Source organism: Archocentrus centrarchus, chromosome 10 (genome assembly GCF_007364275.1).
Source record: "Archocentrus centrarchus isolate MPI-CPG fArcCen1 chromosome 10, fArcCen1, whole genome shotgun sequence".
NCBI lineage: Eukaryota > Metazoa > Chordata > Actinopteri > Cichliformes > Cichlidae > Archocentrus > Archocentrus centrarchus.
In genome coordinates, this window is record NC_044355.1 from 6,561,731 (window position 1) to 6,567,932 (window position 6,202).

The 6,202-nt window shown below is 41.9% G+C and overlaps 1 pseudogene; it reads right to left on the reverse strand.

The window, feature by feature from the left end:
- Nucleotides 1-4,047: 4,047 nt before the first annotated feature.
- LOC115786819 (heterogeneous nuclear ribonucleoprotein A0-like) lies at nucleotides 4,048-5,811 on the reverse strand (annotated as a pseudogene).
- Nucleotides 5,812-6,202: the final 391 nt, after the last annotated feature.

The window sequence follows — 6,202 nt, forward strand, 5'->3', positions numbered from 1 at the left end:
GCTAAATTTGATCAAAAAGAAAACTGACAAATCTTTTTTTTTTGTATTTAAGTTAATTTGTTGATTGCAGTCCAGATTAACTAGGTAAGTACTGAATTCCATCCATCCATTTTCTTCCGCTTATCCGGGGCCAGGTCACAGAAGCAGCCCAAGCAGAGAAGCCCAGACCTCCCTCTCCCCAGCCACCTCCTCCAGCTTGTCTGAGGGGACCCCAAGGTGTTCCCAGGCCAGCCGAGAGATATAACCTCTCCAGCATATCCTGGGTCTGCCCCGGGGCCTCCTCCTGGTAGGACATGCCCAGAACATCTCACTCAAGAGGTGCCCAGGAGGCATCCTAGTCAGATGCCTGAACCACCTTAACTGGCTCCTTTTGACGTGGAGGAGCAGCGGCTCTACTTTGACCCTCTTCCGAATTGCTGCACTCCTCACCCTATCTCTAAGGGAGAGGCCAGCCACTTTTTGCAGGAAGCTCATTTCTGCTGCTTGTATTCGTGATCTCATTCTTTTGGTCACTACCCAGAGCTCATGACCATGGCTACTGAATTCCTAAAGTAAAAAAATGATGAGAAAGATCCCTGTTGTGTCCATTTGTTGTACAGCAGCAGAAACGCAACACAATCAATAGATGTTTTGGCATTCGCAGGACCGCATGAGAATGGCTGATTTTCTGTGAGAGGGCTAATCAAATGACTGCTTTAGAAAAGAAACATGGAATCCATCACACTCCTGGCACAAAAGAGTTTTTTCCAGCTTCTTAAGATAATATGACAGACAAATGCAACAACATTGAAGGCCTAAAGAAAAGCATTTTTTGTTGTTAGTATGTGTATCACATTTTAAATATGCCTAGATTTCAAACATTTAGGTTGCTTGAGCCCACTGCGGGAGAAGAGTCATGTATTTTTTGGAAGGTTGTTTTCCAGCTGGGGTCTGCATTTCTTTCATTAGTCTATCCTAAAGGAAAAGTGCCTGAGAGGCACTCGATAACAGTTGGTCACATCTGCTCACCCTTCTGACCAGAATCCCAGTATTAAATCTATGGGAAATCTATTTGCAGAACACTTCTCTACACTGAGGGTCAAATAAAAACGCTTAATAGGTTATGTATGAGTTCTTTTACATGTTGGTTGTGAATGATTCAGCAAATGATAAGCAAAATTCTGGTTTGGTTGACTGCACCACCTGAGCAGCCAGTGATGCTAGCTAACTAACGGATGCTAATCTCACTTTATTTTGATTTTAAGTTAATATACTATATGCAGTCTCACTCAAGATATTTTGAAGTTCACGTAATATCCTACATGTAACCTGTGTGGAAAAAAAACCCTACTGTTAGTGTGTGTTTGAGTGCGTGAACTCTGCAACCCTGTGCTTTGAGAACTGTGACCTCAGGGCAGCGTACCTTGATCACTGTAGACTGACCTTAAAGGGAGGTTGTCAAGAAGTCTACAAGCAGCATGTACTGGGAAGCACGCTGAACATACTGTAAGTAGAAGAAGTGAATTCAATCCTGTATAAAACTCAATTAAATCCAAAGTGAGCAAGCTCCAATGCAGGCTGTTTATTAGACATACTGGTTACACAAAACACAGACAAAAAAAACCAAAACACAGACAGTAACAGAATTAAGACTAGAATAAACACACAAAGAGGAAGAGAGAAGAAAGAAGAGAAAAGGAAGGAGAGAAACAAAGAGACAGAAAGATGCAGACAGGAAGAGAAGAGGAAGAGCGGAGTATGAGAAAGACAAAGAGCGGGCACATTATTTTATAACCTGAGGATGGTAACTGCCCACTTGCCTTCGACCTCTTTCAATTTGCATAAAGTGTCACCTCCCCCTGAACCTTGAACCCCAATCAATCACCTTTTTGGGCTCTACTAACAGCTCCTTTTTCACATGCTTAAAAAACGCACGTCACCAGAGTACCGGATGGTTTACAACAGCTCTGGTAGATGTCATAATGATGGATCCTCTTCCATCTGAAACCTCTGCTATAAAAACACTTTTTGGACAGTTTCCACTTGGATAGAATTTATACCCACACTAATTCATATTACCCAACACAGGTGGGTCTACAGAACCAAACTTCAAGAGGCACATGGTCATAAAATAATCTGAATTATATCCTAAAGGTGATCCAATGTCATGTGTACCAAAAGTGTACATGGATGAAAGTGAAACATAAATGAGTGAATATAACAGGCATCAGTTTTATCCTACTAATCTAGAGTAGACAGTGTGCATTAATCCAGTGTAAGTGACTGATATAATTATCAATAAATGATATACAAATAACTGTAAATATCAATATCAAAGTAATAAAAATCCCAGAGTTGCTTTTGCTCCTTTGTTTTGTTGACTTTGCTCTTTTTTTTTTGGAAGCTCAGTAAACTGCTTCACCAAAAACCCAACAAAGGATCTTTTTTGTGTTTTTTAAATTTTTAATGGGATCTAAATAGCTGAAGCCACAATTTTGGCTCCAGATTTTTGAACAGACAACTCTTCTCACCAATGTATTGTAAATCTTTAATTCCCAACACCACTGCATGAAAGCATAGACAGAACGAGTGGTGGAATATATATATTTACAGGTACATTTACAAAATGAAACAGTAAAGTAACTGCATTTATGAGTTTTAAGCAGTTTTTATTCATTCTGACAATGCTGAAAGAAAGCCAAATTTCAGTGTATCTGCTCCTTGTTGTTTCTTGTATGTTAATCGTCTTTCTGTCTCCGCTCCACTATATTGTACTTAATGTATTGCATTGTACTTATCTTAAGTAGGATGACAGCTTGTACTCAAGGGTCCAAATACTTTCCCAAACAGTTATTAAAGACAAAACAATGTGCAAACCTCTTGTGAAGCATGATTTGAAAATTATAGGTTTTCCAGGCCAGTTTTCCTCTTTCCTTCCTAGAAACGTACATGCTCATCTGCAGCTACAAACCTTCCAGGTCTCTCAGGCCAGTTGGCCTTCCCGAGTACGATAGCTAACGACGGAAGAGGAGCATTCAGTTTTGTGTTTGCGCCAACTCTGATTCCATTTAATTCAAGGCCAACCGAATTGAATGAAACCATTCATATTTTTTGCATTTGAGCGCTCCCTCCGCCCACCAATGTCTGAAACACAATATTTTGTACTGAAAGCTACTAAAACTTCCTTTACAGAATCAGGCATTAAAGTGAAAAAATGCAGTACACTGTTGCAGGAGTGGGTTACAAAATCAGGTCACAACACTCAATGTTTAAAAAAAAAAAAAAAAAAAAAAAAAAAAAAAAAAAAATCCATATAAAAGCACCCAGTATTTGGATATTTTCCCAAACAGAAACAGGGTCAGAGTGAGAGTTCTCCCTTTCTTCTTTCTTCCTTTCCACCAGTTCACCTACTTTCCTCCAAATCTCTGTTGTAGGTGTGCTGATGACATCCACCCTTACAAAAAAAATTTATGTTACCTATTTTAGCACCATGGCTGTTATTTAGACCTAATATCTAACACAGACTCAGTGGATTTAGTTTTGGTTGACTCTAGTGGAAAATACTCATTCAGCAGGCTGCATGTGTGAGGGTTTATGACAGTAAACAAAACCAGATATTCTGGAAAAACCTGTCATCCAAGCATTTCTGTAAATATTCAGTATGGAGGAAAAATGAAATCAAATTCTATAAAATACTCCCCCCCCCAGCTGTAGATCATCAGGATATAGGCTTGGGGGGAGGGGGGTTAATTGCTCATTCCCCATAAATTTGTCAGAAGAAAAAAAAAAAAAAAAAAAAAAAAAAAGTCCAATAAGAGGATAAAACTGAAATACTGTTTTGGTTATTCACCACCTCCAAACTGAACCCCACAAGGATAAAATGGCCGATGTACTGGAAAGACACGTTTTCCAAGCAACACTCCCTCCTGGTGGTCGCTTCCTGAATTAAATTCAAAGGGTTACAAAAGCTGAAGAGCACGAGATGAAATAAATCATTAATCCCAAACTGCCACACTGGCGGTTTTAAAAGCATTATCTGCAGATTTGAATTAAGACTGCGAGATTAAGTAGATTTTTAAAACATTAAAAACTTTAATAAAAGCAGAATAAAACATAGGGGGTGAGCTGAACACATGAATTTCAAAAGTATTTAATCTAGACAAAAACAAAACAAAAACTGCAAAAGGGACGGGAGAGTGTGTGTGTGTGGGGGGGAAATAGTACAGTGAAAACAGTCCCTGACATTTCTCAAAAAAAGCCAAACAAAAAAAAAAAAAAAAAAAAAAAAAAAAAAAAAAAAAAAAAAAAGTATGTTTTAGGATCAAGAAGCTCAAGAAATCCAGTCCCATGCTGCCCGACACTGCCACAAACTCCACTAAAACCCTGAGTTCATGATGCGAAAACAGGCAAAACTGACGGGTTTACAAACAAAAACTCTTTCTTCTCAGTTGAAGCAGTGACTGACAAAGATTATACTTAAAGAATTCAACATAACAAAATACAGTTCAGTAATTCACAATTCTTAGTATTAAAGTCCATAATGTGTGGAATAAGAGGACAGAAGGGGTCCCTGGTGGGGGTGGATGGGCTCCAGAAAGCAGGCTGTGTGGGTGATGGGCGCTGCTCCTTTTAATTCAGCTCAAAGACCTCCACTCACCCCCTACCTGGACATGTGTAGCGCGTGTGTGTGTGTGTGTGTGTGTGTAAATTCAAGTCCATTTCAATTAGAAATGAATCTCACATAATTTGGGGGCGCCATTAGTAGCCACCGCCAAATCCACCGCCCCGGTTATAAGGAGCCCCGCTCCTGTAAGAAGAATAGTTGCCCCCCTTCATTGCTCCATAATTGGAGTGCTGCTGTCCATAGCCGTCCCCAAAGTCCCCATTACTGTACCCACCCCCCATCTGGTTGTCGTATTCGTCGTATCCCCCGTAGCCTCCGTAGCCATCCCCACCGTTATAGCCACCGCCGTAACCGTAGCCACCCCCGTAACCACCGCCATAGCCTCCCCCATAGCTGCCGCCGCCTCCTCCTCTTCCGCCGCCGTAACTCTGCATCCCTCGCCCTCGACCTCTCCCTCCCCGGCCGCTGGCGGACATTTCTTGTTTGGTTAGCGCCTTTTTCACCTCCACCTTGTTCCCGTTGATGGTGTGGTATTTGGTCAGGACCGCTTTGGTGGCGGAATCGGTATCCTCGAAGAAGACAAAGCCAAAGCCTCTTTTCCTGCCGGTCTGCTTGTCGGAGATGATCTCGGCCTTCTCCACCGCGCCAAATTGCGAGAAGTACTCGGTCAGGTTCTCTTCCACGATGTGGTCTTTCACGCCTCCGACGAAGATTTTCTTGACATTGGCGAGTATGTCCGGATTGTTGGCATCCTCTCGCGCTATGGCCCGTTTCACCTCCACGTTGTTGCCTTCGACGACATGTGGCTTAGCGGCCATTGCTGCGTCGGCCTCCTCCGGCGTGGAGTAGGTGATGAAACCGAAACAGCGGGAACGTCCGAGCTGCTGGTTCATGACTACGACGCAGTCGCTGAGGGTACCGTACTGCTCGAAGTACTTGCGGAGGCCATCATCGGTGGTCTCCACGTTCAGACCTCCGACAAAAAGCTTACAAAGTTTGGATGTCATGGTTTCTCCGGAGGATGGTGCGCAGCTCAGATCGCCCTCTTCTTCAATGAACAACGTAAGGGCGGGCCGTTTGACTCCCGTCTTCCCGAGACGTACCTCTCGCTGATTGGTCGCCTTGAAAACAAATCACCCCCTCACATTCGGCGCGCGATCGCGTCACTTTCCCGCTGCCTTCAAGTCCCATCGGAAATCTTTAATTCCTGAAAAAAGGCGGCGTGAATTTCGACTTTTGTTTTCTTCGAATAGTTTTTAAAAACTCATTAATAAAGCTACACCCCTGATAAATTAGTTTTTCTTATATCATTGGCCCTCTACTTTGGTGCAAAAACACATAAAACGTTAAGCAGGATTTTTATTTAACCACTGCAAATTTTAGATTAACTGGGACAAATTTTTTTTTCCAAATGTGTAAACTATTTAATCATCAAGTCAACAACTGAATAAAAACGGTCCATAACTATATTATCTCTGCACAGCTGGTTGCTTTATTTCACCGAAAGTAAATAAGCACAACCAGTTAAAGCTGTGAAATGTAGTTATTTTCCTTTTTAACCATCCTGATCTGAGCAAATCTGAAAAGGGGTACACAGCT